This window comes from Sorex araneus, chromosome X (genome assembly GCF_027595985.1).
Source record: "Sorex araneus isolate mSorAra2 chromosome X, mSorAra2.pri, whole genome shotgun sequence".
In the NCBI taxonomy this organism is placed as follows: Eukaryota; Metazoa; Chordata; class Mammalia; order Eulipotyphla; family Soricidae; genus Sorex; species Sorex araneus.
Window position 1 is genome coordinate 50,606,589 of NC_073313.1, and position 20,590 is coordinate 50,627,178.

A 20,590-nucleotide genomic window follows, 5' to 3' on the forward strand; every position below is an offset into this window, starting at 1 on the left:
TGAGTTGAGGTAGGGTTTTAGAGGGAAGGGTGATGGGGTTCTTGGGATTGGGAACTGGGTGTGGTGTTGGAATCATGTGCATGCGAGACCATTATTATTAGTAACATTGTAAACCACAGAATATCAATCAATAAAAAAAAACAATAGTGCAGTGTTTGTGAGGCTGGGTCTGTCTTAGAATTGTCTCTGAACCCAGCATGAAGTCCTTTGGGGTCTCACCCACATCTGGGTGTTTAATCTGGTTTTGTGTGTTTTCCTCTTTATCATATTTAGCTGAATGCTGCAGTGACATGGTAATGCTACACAATGGATGGCCGGTACTCAAAACTACCATTGAGACTTTTATGGTCAATGGCTTATTCGAGTTACTAGAATTAGTGACTGTTATTGAAACTTAGCGTCTTGAAAAAGTACTTCACACTGGAACTGTCTGACACTTACCCTTGTGCATGGAATTAATAAATCATAGATGGCCATGAAGATCACAGTTCTTCAAAAGTAAGTGTACTTTTCAATATGTGCATGCTTTTTAAAGCACTTATTATGATCATATATATATATATATATATATACACACACACACACACACACATGCACACGCACCAGTGTTAGTTGATGGCTTTGTGTAGCACTGTAGCACTGTCGTCCCGTTGTTCATTGATCTGCCCGAGTGGGCACCAGTAACGTCTCCATTGTGAGGCTTATTGTGACTATTTTTGCATATTGAATACACCACAGGTAGCTTGCCAGGCTCTGCCGTGCGGATGGGATACTCTCAGTAGCTTGCCGGGCTCTCCGAGAGGGGTGGAGGAATCGAATCTGGGTCGGCCATGTGCAAGGCAAACACCCTACCTGCTGTGCTATTGTTCCAGCCCATGGCTTTGTGTAAATGGGAGCCTTTACTAGGATTGGTTTTTTCCCTGATTTTCCCCTTTCCATCTCCAGACCCAAGCATGCTTAACTGGATGTTGAAAGAAAATAGGACTTACAAATACCTGTTTTATTGTCTGGGAACTAGTCGGTTTTCAGCAAAGATTGGCTCCTTTTCCTTCAAATCATTAGTGCCAGGGAGTGTGGATCAGAGCAGTGTCACGAAATTAAGCATAGCTCAAAATACAGGTCAAGTACAGGTCCATGAGGAGAAACAGACTGCCTTTTGATTACTAGCCAAATTTGCAGTGGGGGTGTGTAGCAAGCCTTGTGGAAATATTAAAGGTTTCCAAGAAGTTGAGGAGGAAAAGTAAGCTTTTTATCATCAGCTTGGAGTTACTTGTGGGAGGACCAGAATCTGGGGCAGCCTTGAGAGAGGAGTTGTTGCTGATGAAAGCAGAAATTATAGGGTGAGGATGGAGTGGCAAGTAGGAGTTTCAGTCAAAATAAATGGGCCCTAACTCACTGATGGACTGCTGGCTTGGGTAGAATCAGGGAATGGAGTCTGCTGTTCAGAGGTAATCTTGGGACTTGAGCAAGTGATGCTATGGAGGTAGTGGCAAAGAGCAAGCATGCATGTGAAAGGGCACCATTGTACACGGTGGGGGAAGGTCTCACCAGAAAGCGACATATGAGAAAACTAGAGGAAGTAAAGGGATTAATCATGCAGAATCCTGGAATAAGAGGTGCATCAAGTGCTAAGGTTCTGAGGTGAGAGCTTGTCTGATGATTCCATAGCAGCATGGCTGGAGCGAAAGTAGGTAGCAGAGGAGAGAGATGAAGGGCTTCTAACAGCTACCATCATTGCATTCATGCTTAAGTAGCCCCATACACACAGAGACCCCCGAAGAGATAAAAGGCACAGTGGGTTACTTACTCTGGATTTCTTAATTATTTTTTATTGATTGAACTTCTGTGGTTTACAATACTATTGATAACAGTTTTTCATGCACCACAATCCCAACATCATACTCATCACCAGTGTTACTTACTACTTTAAATTGATTTCCCACAAGCCATTCCTGAGTTGGAAATTCTTGTTGAGGTGTCTAAAGAAGTGAGAGGACTGTGCAGACAAGTGAGGGGAACAGGATGGAGGAAAGAAACCCAGCGTGTATGTTTTTTCAGTAGACATAAGGCAGGGGTTTGATTGTATTGGGACTTCTGGAATATGGAGGTTGCCACAGAATTCATTCAGATTGAGGCCAAGGGATTGGGAGCCTATTATTAATAGTTTAAGGTGGGAAAGCTCTAAATGACTTTTAGCCCAAGTGAGGTAAAGGTTGTCTTTTCCTCCGTTAAGAGCCCAGCACATGGCAAGCATTCTCTATGTATCAGGGAAACATACCCGTGGGGCACTCCTTCATCTGTTGAACAGTGAGACCAAGCACCAGGCCAAGGAATTCCCAAGCAGCTGGGGAGCAGCAGAGATCCCACTGGTATGGATCCCACTGGCAGGAGCTAGCTCCTGCGAACACCCCAGAACTCTCAGAGCACTGTCTCTCATTTCCCCTTAGGCATGAAATGGACATCACAGTTCCTAGCACAGAATCCAGCACGTGGCAGACTGATGAATGAATAGGTCCCCACATGGAGCCCAAATGATTTCTGAAAACGACTGTATACCTTCCTACTGGACTTTGGTCAGAGTTGGGTTCTGAGTAAATGGGGAACCCAATGCATTTGTTTTTGTGTCTTGGTTTCCTTGTCAGTACAATGAGGATACCAGTAAGAGCCACATAATCTATGAAGCCCCATCTCCCTTCCTGGAACACATACCCTAAATTTCATACAGGTTATTCCTTTTAGAGTTCAAGAATTCTAGAATAAGCAGATCAAGTTGTCTCTTCAGACCTATCATTTAGGTGTCAATGTAGTAAACATGTCATCAGAAAAAGGGGATCGACTTTTACAAGAAGTGCATTCCTGAAAAAAAACTGCCAAGCTGCCAAATTGCACCAGGTAGATCCATTTCCAGACTGAAGACAGAGACCTTCTTGAAATGGGTGAGGGCTGACACCCTTCCCTTCCAGAGAGGCCCAGCAGCCACAGTTCCAGGCACCTTCTTCACATTTCACAGTACTGGCAGCCTAATAGGAGCACTGCAGATTTTTTTAGCACTTCAAATTTGATGGGAAAGTTATGTAAAAGCCCACAAAGCTCAACAAGTGAAAACAGAACAGAAAAGGCTCAACCAGCACCGACTAGCTCAGTAAATTCTCAGACAATGGCTTTAGTAATACCATTGTGAGATACAGTTTTCAGAAATTAGCTTGTATTTGTGTTTTCTGATAATTCAATTTGCCATTTTGTTGTAATATGCAACATGAAGCAAATTTTTGTGCCCGTTAAGGGAACTCCACTTGCTATTTTGTTGTAATAAGCAACACGACAGGAAGCAATTGGGGGGGGGCTGCTACGGGATCAGGCACAAAAATGCCAGGGGATGGGTGGGAAACTTGGGACACTGGTAGAGGGAAGGTCACAGTGATAGTGGGATTGGTGTGGAGCTAGCCTGAATGCCTGAAACAACTGTATTATGACCAACTTTGTAATTCCCTGTGTTGAAATAATTTTTTAATGAAAAAGAGAAAGTTCACTGCTAGGTACATGATACTGATGTGGCATCTTCTCAAGAAGCAGTGAAGATAAACTAAAAAGCATGGGTGTACAAGGCAGGAGCTCATGTGCAGAGGCTGTTGTGTGATGTGATGGAATACACACAGTTAGGGGAGCCAAAATGTGATGGCTCTGTGGTCTGGATGGAATAGAGATGTGTGTTTCCTTGGCTCCCCCAAAATAGAAATGTGTGAGAAGCCAAAGTGTATTGAGGGAAGGTCTCTTTCTGAGCACAAGAAAGCAGCCTGGTGAAAGAATTCCCCCAAACTCACTCCCTGGTGTCATAACAAAGGATTTAAGGAACATGTCTGTAGAACCCTAATGACTGAACAGCCTAAAATGTTATCATGTACTGTCCAAATAGTTACAACTTCTCGCCATAACCAGCAGCATTCCAGCAGTGATTCTGCAAGCTGGGGTCATTTTTTTGTTTGGTTTATTTATTTTTGTTGAGGGGCATACTTGGTGGTACTCAGGGATCACTCATGGTGGGACTTGGGGATCATATGGATGTAGGGGATCAAACTCAGTTTGACCACATGCAAGGCAAGTGCACTGCCACCTGTACTGTCTCTCTGGTCCCAAGCATGGGGTCATTTTTGCAGCTTTTTCTGGTGTTTATCTGCACCTGAGCTTTGTTTGCACCGTGCATAAAAAGCAATAACTTTGGAAGGTTCTTGGTAAGGGGTTTTGCTGGTATGCAGCAAGATAAGACTTTCTGGTTGCTACATGATGGTGTTTAAGGGATTTTTATCTTCTTGCAGGAGCAGAGTCCCCTGATTCCTCTTTGCTCTCAGCTGAGTAGTGAGAGATAAAGCAGACCAGAATAAAGAAGCAGAACAAAACAGGGAAAAATTCATTTACCAACAAGTTTGAGTTGTCTATAAGATAGAAAGTGTGGATGAACACTAGTTTAGGGGAAAGAAGGGCCTGGATTTGGGGGAGCAAGAAATAACTTTAGAGCTATGGGTTTTGTGAAAGATTCGATGTGAGGCTATTTTTGTTGCTTCAGCTCTCTTGAAGACAGAGAATGATCTAACATTTGAGCCTCAGAATGACCATAATGATAGTACAGGAAGGGTGCTTGTCTTGCATCCCACCAACCCAGGTTTGTGTCTTAGCACTCCATACAGTCCCCTGACCACCAGGAGTAATTTCTGAGTGCAGAGCCAGGTGTATTCCCTGAGTTCTGCCAGGCATGGCCCCAAAACAAAAAAGTGCGAGCCACATATATCCATACAAAAAATGGGTTTCAAGAGTATACTCTACAGTTGACAGCAAGTAGAGAGAAATAAAGGAATCAGATATGTAGAAATACATATAGCAGGTCATTATTTCACAATTTTGGGGTTATTATAGTACCCTGTTATCTCTCCGTATCTCACAACTGACCTTGTTGTATCTAATAGAAACTTGGTAGCTCATTTACCTGATTCTGAAGAGATACAAACCTTTCATATTGCTCAGCAAGAGAAAAGTCACCAGTGTTTCAACAATCAAAACACTTGAGGGGACAATTCCACAATGGCTATAGCAATGGTCCCCAGTAACATATCTCTGGTTCCTTCCACTTCTCTACAGATTTTGATCTGATGCATATGACTCCCTTCACCTCTTCCACATCAACTTGTAATTCATCTATCTCTCTACCATCAAGTGTGCCTCTCAGAACCCATATTTTCTCCCATTTTTCCTGTAACTTTCTAATTTGTTATACCAAGTTCTTGCATTGCTGTGCCTGTGGTTAGGATGTGTGCATTTCAGTGGCAGGGACGCATTGCTGCATTGTTCTTCCCATAAAAGTTATTCCTGGGGTGCTCGAGATACGGGATCATAAAGTCCAGGTAGATACACCTCTGTGCAAGTGGATATTCTGAAACAAAAGTATTTGACGTTTATGGTTCTTAGATATTCATAGTTCGAGACATGCTCCTAAAACTTGTACTTATTTAAACAGTTTTTATCAAGTTGAGAGATTCTTTGATTTGTTAAAACTAGTCTGCGGGTTATTTCCTGAATGCATGGTCAAATTATGAAAGTTAAAGTGCAGTGTTTAAAGACTATGATTGGAGTACCTTGTTTCCAGTGAGATGAGTGATTTTGTCTTCATTTTATCTTGTTAGAGAGATATGTTTTTTAAAAAATGTTGTTTAGTTTATTAGCTGTAAAATAAATTCTGTAAAAGAGGAGTGGATTCAGTAGCCCTGTGGATTTATTGGTACATGTGATGAAACATTCGGCTTTATTACATGGATTATACAGCGCTCTGCTAGTTTACTCTTAAGTGGCCAGTTTAAGTTAGATTTTGCTTGAAAATGTGGAGAATATCCTGATAATACGCAGAAGAAATAGGAATTAACTAGGATTCATGTAATACTAGACTCAGTCAATATTTCCTTTTTTTGTAACTGCTTCAATAAAATTTTAAAAAGCAAAGAATTTCTCACAGAACCTGGAAAGAGACACTGAATTTACATCAGAAATTACAGCATGTGATTCCAGGGAGATAGAACAGCAGGTAGAGTGTTTCCCTTGTACATGGCCAATCCTGATTAGATTCCTGGCAACCCAGATGGTCCTCTGAGCCCACCAGAAGTGATCCCTGAGCTCAGAACCAGGAGTAATCCCTGAGCACTGCCAGGTGTGCACCCCCACCCACCAAAGAAAGAAATTACAGAATATTGCCATTTCACTGCAGTAGGTATATACACTGAAAACAGTTATCATGAGACTAAGAGATAGGGAGGCTGAGAGTGAACTCCTGGCAAAGAAACAAGAGCCAGGTCCCGGCTTCCATTCTGACGACAGTGTCACCTTCCCTTTCCCTATGAGCCACAATTCCAGACTGTCAGATTGAGAAGCACATCCTTTTGGAATGTGCTGCCATGTAACTGCTTCTTGAACTGTCAGTCCTCACCACAGTTGCCCACTCAAGGATTTATGGAAGTTTTCCCCCAGTCTCCCTCGAAAGATATCACAGAGGAATGTGATAGGCAGAGGGCTTTACATGTGCATATATGTGCAAAAGAAGGCATGCCATGTTTGTTTGGAAGAGCAAATGAGCTCTGATGTTAACTATCACATTCCTCAGTGAAGGAATGTGTCTGGATAAATGTTTTATAATTGGTACAAATCTACAGTTTTCACTGGAGAGGAAATTAACAAAGTATTCCATATCCAAGAATTTAGCCCAAGCCTGAGCTGATAGATAAGTGGCAAATGCTGAGTAAAATCTAGAGGCTTAGTTTGTAAGCCTCATAGATATATTCCACCATATAGAAAGGTGGAATTTGAATGTGAGTGCTATGATTTTTAGATTCTGCAATGCCAACTCGGAAGGACATCTGTGCTAATAGCAAAGTATTATGTCCTGATTTACCTCTTGAAACTAATGCTTGGAAAGCTCCCAGAGAACATTATACAGTACCGCACATTTAGCTTAAATACTTCTTCCCCCAAAACATTCTCAAAACATTCATCTGAAATACCATGAGTTGGTCACCATATGTAAGTGACTGTACAAAATCCCTGTACAAAAAATGGTAAAGAGGAGATCTTGTAGTTGTGATCACAGGCATGTTCTGGCCTGACCAGAGCACATGGCCCAGGAAGTTCTTACAGGTCTTGAGTGTGTCACTACATGAGCATTTACATGAGGGATCCGAGTTGACCAGAGCAGAACATGGCCCGGAACCTAAAGTCCTGGCTTGCCTCTCTCTTCACAGCAGATTAAAAAGAAGCAGCCTCAAAGAGGATGGTGAAGGAGCTCCAGAAATAAACTCCTGATACCTAAAAAGAAAGCAACAATGAGATGGAATTATGTCACAGCTTTAAGGGCTTATACATTTTTCTCTCTGCAAGACTGTAGGGAAAATGATAAATCAAGCATCATAAGCATAATCGTAATAGATGAATAAAAGTGAGCATCTGCTAACATAGAGTAGATTTTGAGATTTTCACTTACTTTGGAAATAACATTTCATGCACAATTATGCACTGTTAATAATCTAGGCAACTCCCTGAAAAAAAGTTAGGTTTAGTGTCATTAAACAGTGCCCCGTTTCTCATTGCATTTCTGTCAATAATAGAAACCAAATAATAATATTTTATCTTATAAATAAGATAATAAATAAATCAAATAATAGAAACCTGTAGCTTCAGACGATGAAAGCCATCACTTAAGGACTACCTTGGCGCTGCACTTCACCAAGAATCTCATGACACCCATACTACCCTGACATGGATCCCAACTTACAAAAGAAGACGCTGAGGTCGAAGCTGATAAGAAAAAAGAGCCAGGAGACTTTAGCTTTAGACACTGCAGACTGGCTGAAGCACAGTCTGAGATCCACCACGCCGAAGGCAAAGAAAACAGGGTGTAGTACAAAAAGGATTCCCAGTGCCGTACTTTAGTGTTTATTTTCTGTCTCTTGGAGGCCTTCCAAATAAATGCCTAATAACAGAAGGGATGCTCTACTCCAGTAACTTTCCCACAGCCTCTCAGATCTTTGGGCCTTATCTTCGTGCTTTTCATTAAAGAAATGCTTTAAAATATCTTCAGATCAGTGGCATCATGCTAATACAAACAACACCTGAGAAGCACTCCACAACCTCTGCATTCCTGAAGTTTGTCTTGACAGTCCAGTCCATCTTGATACTACCTGTTTCTGCCAGAAATTTCAAACAGAATAAAAATATTGATGCTAAAATATCCACCACAGACTGTTTTCAAATGTGCCACAGAAATCAAGCTAATGTGTCAGTAACAGACTTCCACAGTGGACAGAGGAACTCAAATCAGAAACTGGAGAAATTTCTTGTACAAAATGTAGCAAGCTCACAATCCTTGTCACAGAAACTCAGGGAAGGGGTTTCCAAACCATTTTGTATAATAGTACTGGGAAAGAAAATGGAGGCTGGGGAGCACCTGGTTCTTTTCTAGTTCATTTGCACAGTCAGTTCCTGTTGCTCCCTTTTCTCATTACAGAACCAAGATGGCAATTTTTATCATTTTTTTAGTTGAATCCCTGTGAGATAGACCATTACAAAGCTGTTTATGATTAGGTTTCAGTTATGCAGTGTTCCAGCACCCATCCATCCACCAGTGTGCATGTCCCAACGCCAATGCCCCCAACTTTCCTCCCATCACCCCCAACGCCCCAAAGCCCACTCCTACGGCAGACACTTTTCTCTCTCTCTGTCACCCTCTCCCTCTCCCTCTCCATCCCTTTCTCTCTTCTTCTCCCTCTCTTTTTGAGCACTGTGGTTTGCAATACAGATGCTGAAAGGTTCTTATATATATCCTTTTACCTACTTTCAATACTCAGTTTTTGTCCAGCATCATCATTCCCAACTATCATTGTCATACCGGACCCTTCTCTATCTTACTTACCTGGTGCACACACACACTTGTGGTAGATTCCAGCCATTGATAAGTCCTCCCGGCCCCTGCTTTCCTTGGCCTTGAATATTCGGGTACTGGACTATTAAATCATGGTACTGCAATGAAACTTGTCTAGGGGTAAAGAGTTGATCATAATTTCTAGAGAAGTATCTGACTTGAAGACTCATGGAGGTAGGTGCCTGATTTACCCAACAGAGTAGGCCAAATATTAAGAAAGCTAAAATATAAACTGCTATCAGAGACCATGTTGATTCATTAAAAATATACTGTGATTCATCTAATTAAACCAAATCTGTCACTGTCACTGTCATCCTGTTTGTTCACCAATTTGCTCGAGCTGGTGCCAATAACGTCTCCATTCGTCGTAGCTCTGAGATTTTAGCAGCCTCTCTTTACTCGTCCTTCCCAACGGTGCTGCATTGGAGGCTCTTTCAGGGTCAGGGGAATGAGACCCATAATTGTTACTGTTTTTGGCATATGTAATACGCCATGGGGAGCTTGCCAGGCTCTGCCATGCAGGCAGGGTACTCTCGGTAGCTTGCTGGGTTCTCTGAGAGGGAGAACTAGACAATAAGAGATCACTCGTTTTATAGTCTCTAGATCTTGGCCATTGATGGGATTACACGGCGCCGGGAGCAGTTTGTGAGTGTGTCTACTTAGCTACTGGAAAATGGGGGATCTGGGTGGAGGAGGTCCAGTCCCGATCTGAGCAAGTCTGGAGATCTCAGCCCCGGGCCCCCGCACACCTGGGTTTCTCTGCCGGTTCCTTCATGCATGAGGCTCGTCCAAGCATGTGAAGAGTGAGCGGCCTTTAGCATGGCTGTGGCTGAGTTCTGGAGGTCTTCAGCTGCTGGGGCTCTGCTCGGAATAGGGAGGGAAACTCAACCCACCCCCCTCCGAGGGACCCCGGTAAAGATAGCCAGGTGCGGGGGCATAATTAAACAATTATGCACTGTTAATCATCTCAATAACTGGCTAAAAAGTCAGGAGTATTGTGGGTAAAAAGCATCCCAATTTCTCATTGCATTCCTGCCAATAATTGAAACAAAAAACTTCAAAATCAAATATAAATAAACAGTTTTCCTGTTATCCAAATAAAATGTAGGATATTATATTTAGAGAACATCAATGATCCACTGACATGTGGAATGATTAAATCATTTCAGCATGAGTTAATAAAGGAAAAGTAAAATAACAAGAAATAACAAGAAAAATGAAAACCCCGAGCTGCCATGGAAGGCAGGTGGGCAGAATACCCACCAAAGGCTCTGGCAGCAGCTCTCATCCCCACTACTTCCAGCTACACAAAGGGCTCGACTCCATCATCTCGCAAATATTCTCTGCAGAGACACCAATCTCCGAATAGTTTGAAGTACTGGTGCCCAGACTGAGCACTCTGGTGGGGTGTTTTTTTTTTTTGGAGTCAGGGTGGGTAGCCTCTCGCCTACCTCACCCCTGAACTTCCAGAAGCTCCAGCAGTCCCATCCACCACCCACGTCTGCTGCCTTGTTGAATCTTTGGCCCAGACCATAGATCTGGAAAAGGCTTGACCACACAGCCACATACACAGTCACCCAAGACCTCCTGATACACAGGAGGTTGACCCCATGGCTTCGAGGCTGGCCTCACGTTCCGGGGAAAGGGCAACTCAGAGAAGCGATCACCAACTACATTGTAGTCGAAGGCCATGTGGGGGAAGGGAGTTGCGGGCTGAATGAGGGCTAGAGACTGAGCACAGCGGCCACTCAACACCTTTATTGCAAACCACAACAGCTAATTAGAGAGAGAGAACAGAAGGGAATGCCCTGCCACAGTGGCAGGGTGGGGTGGGGGGGAGATGGGATTGGGGAGGGTGGGAGGGACGCTGGGTTTACGGGTGGTGGAGAATGGGCACTGGTGAAGGAATGGGTTCCCGAACTTTGTATGAGGGAAGTATAAGCACAAAAGTGTATAAATCTGTAACTGTACCCTCACGGTGACTCTCTAATTAAAAATAAATAAATTATAAAAAATATATATATATATTGAATCACCATGAGAAAAAAAAAAGACCTCCTGATACAACAAAAAGCTTAATAAATTTTTAGACAAGGACTTTCCAACCCTGCAATCTGATATAACAATGTTCACATAAATTTATTTTCTAGATTTATTGATATTAATATTGCAACTTTGTTATCTAATTAATATTAGTCCTAGAATTATATAAACAGTTGCCCCTTTTTTCTACATTTAAAAATAAATTTTTTAAAGAAAGAAAGAACCAGCAAAAACACAAAATGAGAAAGAAAGGGTTAGCAAGCATGCTCAACCCTCCCTATTTTATAGGAACACTACTTGTGTTTTACTGCTAATCAAATATTGGGTTAATATTAGTGTTTGTGGTCCTCATATTTTTCATCAAGCAAGAGTTTTACATTAATTCTGTTCATGTACACACATTATTATGCAATATAGATACAAATATCAAGAGTTGAGCATTGCTCATTTCTAACCATAAATGCCTGCACTTGTCACGGTCGAATGGTCAACCCATGATGCCAAATGGCTGGGGACACAATGGGAGAGGAGTGGAGAACAATTGTCAACTCTAGTCTTCACCAACCTGGGCCAGGGATTGTCTCTAAGTCAAACTGTAGAAATAATTACTTTTAGAGGGATAAAACGTATAAATAGGGACCCATAAAATTAAAAGAATAAGTGTATATTAAATTGTATTTATGGTTAAAAACTAAAATTTTGTACTTATCACCAATACCCAAAAAACAAGAGCATTTACTTTTACTATTAATCTCGTTTATTAAAGGATAGATTGGCAGGCTTTTCCAAGGGGAAGTATGAAGAAGATTAAAGAAACCACTGAAATGAATAATCTTAAATGAATAATGTGACATGCAAGATTGTGGTGAAAACTGAAATTGAAATAATGCCCAGCAGTGGCCTCTGCTCAGCACTTCCTCCTTATCACTGTCCTAAAACACAAGAACTGAGCCATATGCTGTTTACATCTCAATACCACCTTCCCAAGTCTAGAAAAGTCAATACAAACACATTTTGATGTGTTTTATTGATTTATGATAGCATAATGATAAGTGAATGAAAGTTTAGGTGAGTTTGCACCTTGAAGTAGTAAATCTTAAAATAAGAGGTACAAACACACATTTTTTTTCCTTATTTGTAGAAGTTAATGAAGGCTTTTTAAAATCAAAAATATTATGAACAGACCAGACCCACATTGCACCAAGTAAAATAAAAGCAAACCCGGATTTCTTCTGCGAATAAAATTCCAAACTGTCAAGTCAGAAGAGGACACATTATCATCAGTATTTAATATGGTAAAATAACAAGGACTCAGCTAAACCAATGAGCTATGCTTTGAATAACTAGACCACGCTCAAACATTTAAATCAAAATGTTTAATGAATAATTCTACTCTAGAGTTTATGGGAATTAATTTATCATATAAAATTGAAAGTATAAGGGGCTGGAGTGATAGCATAGCAGGTGGGGCGTTTGGCTTGCATGCGGCTGACCCGGGTTCGATTCCCATCATCCCATATGGACCCCCAAGCACCACCAGGAGTAATTCCTGAATGCAAAGCCAGGAGTGACCCTGAGCATCGCTGGGTGTGACCCAAAAAGCCAAAAAAAAAATGAAAGTATAAAGTAACTCTAATTTGTACCAGTGGAAATTCAAAGAAAACCAGTGAAAGAACATTTCCACACAGCCGAGAGCAAACTTGAACTGAATACATGAGGATGAACATGTAAAATTAAAAATCTTGTCACTAAGAAGTGATCCCACGAAAATCAATTCCATTGATATTACTCACGCCAATAATGTCAATAAGAGAATCACTTCTGTGCAGCCCCCAAGGCACCTTGTTGTCCTGGGCCCTCCTGCTTCATACCTGCCCTCATTTTCAAGACCTGAACACCTCAAATGTTAACACACAGCAGAAAGGGTTCAAGATTCACATGAAACTTGGGGGCTGGAGAGATAGTACAGTGGGTAGGGCATTTGCCTTGCACCTAGCCGACCCAGGTTCAATCCCCAGCATCCCATATGGTCCCCCGAGCACCACCAGGACTAATTCCTGAGCTCAAAGCAAGGAGTAACCCCTGAGCATCGCCAGATGTGACCCAAAAGGCCAAGAAAACAAGATTTACATGAAACCAACAAAAATATCAGGTAGACCCATTGGACTCTTCTGTAAAGCATAAAGCCAAGTTGCAATGCAGCAGTCTGTGAGACAAGTGTCAAACCATCCACCCATTGTCTCCAAATCACCCTTAAGACAGAAAATAAGAATTGCACTCCACTGTAGCACTATCGTCCCGTTGTTCACTGATTCGCTTGAGCAGGCACCAGTAACGTCTCCATTATGAGACTTGTTGTTACTGTTTTAGGCATATCGAATACGCCACGGGTAACTTGTCAGGCTGTGTCAACATAAGAATTAAATTAAGTAAAACTTATAGTTCAACAGGTAGAAAAGAGCGTCACCATGTTTGGTCACAAGGGAAAGTAACACTGAAAGTAATTGTCCATAGAAGCCCACATACAAGATGGTCTAGAATTTCACATGTCTGCCTGTCATGAGATAGGATCCCTCCTTCTAGCCTCCTTATTGGAAGGCATACAGTGATTGATAGGCATAATATCCAATTTAGTTGTTATAGTATGACAACCATATTGTTTATATATGTAAACAGTATATAAACAAAAATTTTCAATGGTGAGTATAAAATTATATGTATTGCATGTATAAACAATGTTACATGCATAAATAATGGGTAAAGGGAAACTATATATACATACATATAAAGTCTTAATGTCAAAATCTAGCATAATATAACCCAATTTTGAATGAATTCTACCCAAGTATATTCACATGTAGTTGGATTACACCCACATTATTTTACAAGTTGTATTTCTCCCATCACAAGAAGTACGTGCGACTCTTATGGCTATTGTGTCACTTAGTTCGAATATCTTACTGGCCTTGGCTGAGGACATATGGTTGAATTCTTCCAATTCTTGGCATATGATGCCAAATATTACACATTTCTATCTCCCAAATCATCTTTGCCTATCTGATATGTATCACAGTTCACTTTTGTTCCACTTGTACTTAAAACATGTTCATAGACAGTCTGGAGAAAATAATCTCTTGCCTTTTACAGAATATTATCTATGTATAGTGTCAAATAAAATGATTGAGATGTGCTAATTGGATTCATATCACAGTTATTCCTACTCCAAGCTACATATTTATATTGCTTTTTATGTCTCAGTTACCTAAACAGTAGAATGAGGTTACAACTGAGAATCAAATGTCATGTGAGTTAATGAAAAGCATTTTGACTAGTGGTTGGAATTTACTAAGCTTTCAGTTGCAGTTAATTTTCATGCTACTGTGCAATCTTCTTGCATGTCTTAACTCAAATATCACCTACTTCTTGGAGCCTTTCCCCTTTAAGCTGAGACCACACTAATCTGCTCCTTCTAGTTCCTATTCTACTCAACCATTTATGACACACAAGTCACAGCTTATAAACCTTGTCCAAAATGACAACTCTGTTTCACAACAGGATTGATTTGACCTACGCTAATGTCTCTGTCAGTTAATGTACTGAGACTTGCTTAGCTTCTTCATGGATGTGTCATCTCTCAAAATTACCAATCCTTTAACATTCAACAGATTGATTGCTTCTTCCTCTGATATAATATAGAATACAGTATAGTTGGGGAGGTAAGCTGTACATATAAAGATCCTGAAGAGGAACTTTCATTGAAAGACCTCCAGAAAAACTTCCCCTTAACAAGTCTGTAACCTCTCAGGCCTCAGGGTGGTTGTGGAGAAAGTACAATGTGAGGTGTTCTGACACGGAATTAGCAGAGTTCTTAAATGTTTGGTTCAGTGTCTCAGGCTGGTCAGTCTGTCAGGAAGAGAAGAACAAGGCTAAAATATTTATTTCAGGAGATCCGACAGAGAGAGGAGGTTGTTTACAGCTTTGAGAGATTCCTCTGCATAGGAACAGGTATAAGAATCATTTGCCCTTCTCAGGGAAGAACACAAACTCTACAATTTGGGGTAATTAAAGAAAGGATTAATGAAAAAAAAACAGAAATAATAAGAGGAAATGTCACCAAGACCAAAGAACTCAGAAGAGGAGAAGGAAGAGGAAAAGGAGGCTGTACACTCCCATGAGATCTCAAGGGAAAAATAAAGACACATGATTTTCTTTTAAAAATTATTTTGGGGGACGGGGCTGTAGCAATAGCACAGCAGGTAGGGCGTTTGCCTTGCACGCGACCAACCTGGGTTCGATTCCCAGCATCCCATATGATCCCCTGAGCATCACCAGGTGTGACCCAAAAAGAAAAAAAAATATTTGGGGGGTCACATCCAGAGATGCTAAAAGCTTACTCCTGGCTTTGCGCTGAGGAATCACTCCTGGTTGTGCTTGAGGGAACATGTGGGTTCCCAGGGATCATACCCGGGTCAGCTGCCTGCAAGACAAGCACCCTACCCAGTGTACTATTTCTCCAGCCCCATGAAATATCTGATTTTCTTTCAAGATCAGTAGTTAGTGTGTCAGTGAGACAAAGATTCAAAACAAACTCCTGATTAAAAAAAAAAGGTGCCAGAGTGCTCTCCGCCGAGATGCGACCAGGGTGGTCACACGTTTGTGTGTCTACTCTGCTGCTGATCGACCACAATCCGGAGGCCAGCTAGACTACTTTTGATACCAGCAGCTGCTTGCAGCAATGTCCCTAGACTGTGAACTAAGCCATAGCCCCACGCTGCCCCAGGAAGGGAAATGATCCAATTCCTAACATAAATCTCCCTCGACTTAGTTACTAAAATACTAAAATCCAGAACTCCTAAACATATCTCTTCATATCTCTTCATTCTCAGCAATGGAAAACTAATTATCAAATGCTTCCTTGTCAGCAGGGCTGTTTTTGGGAGGGAAACTCCAACAACAATAGTAAGTTTTGTGTTGAAATATGGAATGTAATCAAGGTAAAGAGAAAGTGAAGTGAAATGTATCAGCTATGCAGGGGGGTGGGGTGGAGGGTGGGAGGTATATTGGGGTTTTTGGTGGTGGAATATGTGCACTGGTGAAGGGACAGGTGTTCAAGCATTGTATAACTGAGACATAAGCCTGAAAGCTTTGTAACTTTCCACATGGTGACTCAATAAAATAAATAAATTAAATTAAAAAACAACAACAAAAAAAACCCCATTTACTTACAGGAAATGTGTGGAAGTCTAGGTGAATAATAAGAAATGTGACTCTCCCAAAGAAGCAGTGAAGTATGAATGAAAGTGTGGATGAATATGGCAGAAGTGTATGTAATGGTGGCTACAGTGGAAAAGGGAAGACAAAGGGTTAGGGGGAGCGCCAGTTTGATAGCTTTACTACCTGACTGGAGAGTGAGTTCACTGAGTGTGAGATGTACAGTAGAACAAAGCAAAGGGCATCATTTCCCTCTGCTCTATTGCTTCCATTTCTATTTCCGGAAAGTCCTGGCACCAGGTGGTCTTATCTGTTTAGACTAAATGCCTAGTATTTAGGCCATGGCTTGGGATCCCATGTTCTGGGAAGTTTCCGAAATGGTGTCAGTACTCCTGGAGACCTGCAGTATTCCCTAAAATTTAATTAACTACCTGATCCCACCCCAGTCTGTTTAAATGCCCACTCTAACAGCAGCATATAGATACGGAGAGATAGACATGAATATGTGTTCATTGCAATATCACAAGTGTCAATAAAAAGTTAAATGCAAACTAACCTCTGAGGACACGAGGAAATGGAAAGATATCCCCTGCTCATGGATTGGGAGAATTAGCATTGTCAAAATGGCAATATACCCCAAAGCATTGTACAAATTCTATGTGATTCCTATAAGGATACCCATGACATTCTTCAAAGAAATGGCGCAAACACTCCTGAAATTCATATGGAACAATAAGCCCCCACGAATAGCTAAAGCAATTCTTGGGAAAAAGAAGATGGGAGGCATCACCTTCCCCAACCTCAAACTCTACTACAAAGCGGTAATAATTAAAACATCATGGTACTGGAACAAAGGCAGAACCACAGACCAATGGAACAGGTTTGAATATCCTGAACACACCCTCAAATATATAACCATCTAATATTTGATAAGGGAGCAAGAAATGTGACGTGGAGCAAGGAAAGCCTCTTTAACAAATGGTGCTGGCAAACTGGACAGCTACATGCAAAAATATGGGCTCAGACCTCTACCTAACACCATGCACAAAAGTCAGATCAAAATGGTTTAAAGACCTCAACATCAGACCATAATCCATCCGGTACATTGAAGACAAGGTCGGCAAAACTCTCCAAGGTATTGAAGCTAAAGGTATCTTTAAAGCTGACACACCATTGGCCAAGCAAGTGGAAACAGAGATAAACAAATGGGACTACCTTAAGCTGAGAAGCTTATGCACCTCAAAAGCTACAGTGACCAGAACACAAACAGAGAATACAGAATGGGAAAGGATATTCACTCAATACCCATCTGATAAGGGGTTGATATCAAGGACTTACAAGGCACTGGTTGAACTCCACAAAAAGAAAACATCCAATCCCATCAGAAAGTGGGGCAATGAAATGAACAGAAACTTTCTCAAAGAAGAAATCCGAATGGCCAAAAGACACATGAAAAAATGCTCTTCGTCACTAATCATCAGGGAGATGCAGATCAAAACAACAATGAGATACCATCTCACACCACAGAGACTGGCCACATCCAAAAGAACAAAAGTAACCAGTGTTGGCATGGATGTGGGGAGAAAAGCATTCTCCTTCTCTGCTGGTGGGACTGCCAACTGATTCAGCCCTTTTGGAAAACAGTATGACACTTCTCAAAAAATTAGAAATTGAGCTCCCATTTGACCCAGCAGTACCACTTCTGGGAATATATCCAGGAGATGCAAAAAAAAGTATAGTAGAAATGATATCTGCACTTGTATATTCATTACAGCACTGTTTTTAATAGCCAGAATCTGGAAAAAACCCAAGTGCCCGAGAACAGATGACTGGTTAAAGAAAGTTTGGTACATCTACACAATGGAATACTATGCAGCTGTTAGAAAAGATGAAGTCAAGAAATTTGTATATAAGTGGATTAACATGGAGAGCATAATGTTAAGTGAAATGAGTCAGAAAGAGAGGGACAGAAATAGAAAGATTGCACTCATTTGTGGAATATAACAGAATGGGAGGCTAACATCCAAGAACAGTAGAGATAAGTAGCAGGAGGATTACTCCACAGTTTAGAAGCCAGCCTCGCATGCTGGGGAAAAAGGAAGCTCAGATAGAGAAGGGACCACCAAGTAAAGGGTGCTAGGAGGGCCCGCTCGTGATGGGAGATGCAGACTGAAAGACTCGTTATAATGTCTGGTCTTTTAAAATCCAGTGCTATGTCTTTAATCTATCTCCAAGTTTGTCTAGTCCAGAGATCAGGAAATATTTTCTTAAAAGATTATATGCTAAATATTTTCATATTAACATGCTATAGAGTCTCTGCTGTAGGCCCTCTCTGTTGTATAAGAGACCAGACTATAGACCGGACATGATGGCCACTTAATATCTCTACTGCAAACCACAGCACCCAAAAGGAGAGAGAGCAAAAGGGAATACCCTGACACTGAGGCGGGGTCGGGTGGAGGGGACGTGGTAAGGTTGGTGGGAGGGATGCTGGGACCATTGGTGGTGGAAAATTGGCACTGGTGGAGGGATGGGTACTCTCCCATTATATGACTGAAATGCAAGTCCGAAAGTTTGTAAGTCTGTAACTGTATCTCACGGTGATTCACTAATAAAATTTTTTAAAATAAGAGAAAAAACCTCTAACTTATAGAAAATTTTTTAAAATGTGGCCATTGTAATCTATGAAGATGAACAGTTAGAAGCAAAGTAGTTAACAAACAATGATCTTTGTGCCAAATCTCGCACACCTTATTTTTTTTGTAAATAAAATCCAAATTGGACCATAGTCATCTCCATTTGTGTATGAATTGTCTATAGTTTTTTTCACACTACAATAGCAGAGAGGGCCTGCAGCAGAGACTCTTTAGCATGTTAATATGAAAATATTTAGCATATGATCTTTTAGAAAATATTTCCTGATCTCTGGACTAGATAAACTTGGAGATAGATTAAAAACATACTGCTGGGTTTTTTTTAATTTATTTTATTGAATCACCAAGTGGAAAGTTACAAAGTTCTCAGGCTTATATCTCAGTTATACAATGCTCAAACACCCATCCCTTCACCAGTGCCCATATTCCACCACCAATAAAAACAAAAACAAAACAAAAACAAAAACAAAAAAAAGTATACATCCCACCCCTCACCCCCCAAACCTCCCCACCCCCGTGCGTGACTGATAATTTCACTTCCTTTTCTCTTTACCTTGATTACATTCCAGATTTCAACACACAACTCACTATTGTTGTTGGAGTTTCAGAACAGACTCACTATTTTTGTTGGAATTTATCCCCCAAGAATACAGCTCTATTAACAAGGAAATATTTGATAATAAGTTTTCCACTGATGAGAATGAAGAGATAAAAAGTCATGCGGCCGCAGTAGTGGCCGCGCGGTTTACAATTTCTGTATTATAGTAATTAAGTCCACGGAGATTTAAGTTGGAAAATGAATCATTTCCCTTCCTGGAACAGCATGTAGCAAAAGCTTAGTTCACAGTCTCCATACATGGTTGCAAGCACTTGCTGGAACCCCAAATCCTAAAGCTGTCTCTGGTTCCTGCTCGTTCCAACATCCACCGGCTGTGCAGAGGCATGGGCACCCGGGTCGAAACTCGGCCAGAGCCCGGGCTCCAGCCCGGGCTGACACTGCTGGGTTTTAAAAGTAAAAATCAGAATGATTTATATCATTGATTTTCAAATTTGGGTGCATATTGTAATCTCCTGAATTAATTTAAAACAGATGATCTAGGCTCTAGTTCCCATCGTTCTGAATTTTTTGGTACAAGCTACAAGATCTTCATTAGAGAGTTATATATATGATTTAATGTGCAGTCAAGTTTTTGAACCCTTCATTCTATATGTGTGATTTTTTAAATGCATTTATTCATATAGATTACTTTCTTGATGACATACAAAATGTACCATCAAAAATAAAATGCAGTTTAGAGAATATTTATTGAACTAGGATATACATATTAAATACATCAGGATGATTGTCAATGGATGAAGAAGAATGGAAATGGTGTAAAATATTTACATGTGAGTAGTAAGTATATATATATATACATATATATATATATATATAACAGAGACCTAAGATAGGCTTTGCATAAACCAATGATGTTTGCATTCAATGGACCAAGGGTTAACCTAACAATAGTCACTGAAATTCAAAAGGAGCTATAGGCAGTTTTATCTATTAAATTATTCATATATTTAACTGTATCTGGAAACCTGTTGGGTCTATCAAATGAAAATTTGATTCAATTATCCCCCAATTTAACTTCATTATCTTTCCCCTCAAATCTGTAACTAAGGAAGCATTTCTGTAATAATGAAGGAAAGACTTTCAAAGCTTTGATCTTCCATAAAAGCTTTCTGG

The 20,590-nt window shown here is 40.8% G+C and overlaps 1 protein-coding gene across 2 annotated transcripts in view; it reads left to right on the forward strand.

Moving 5' to 3' along the window:
• LOC101556179 (ubiquitin carboxyl-terminal hydrolase 10-like) overlaps positions 1–20,590 on the forward strand; it is a 157,036-nt gene that overhangs the window by 71,981 nt on the left and 64,465 nt on the right. The window contains exon 1 of one of the 2 annotated variants that reach the window (XM_055120222.1): positions 488–498. The exons of the other annotated variant lie outside the window; for it this stretch is intronic. The gene's annotated coding sequence lies outside the window, so the exon portion shown is untranslated. Of the gene's footprint in view, positions 1–487; positions 499–20,590 lie in introns of those variants that run through there. 2 annotated transcript variants of the gene reach the window in all.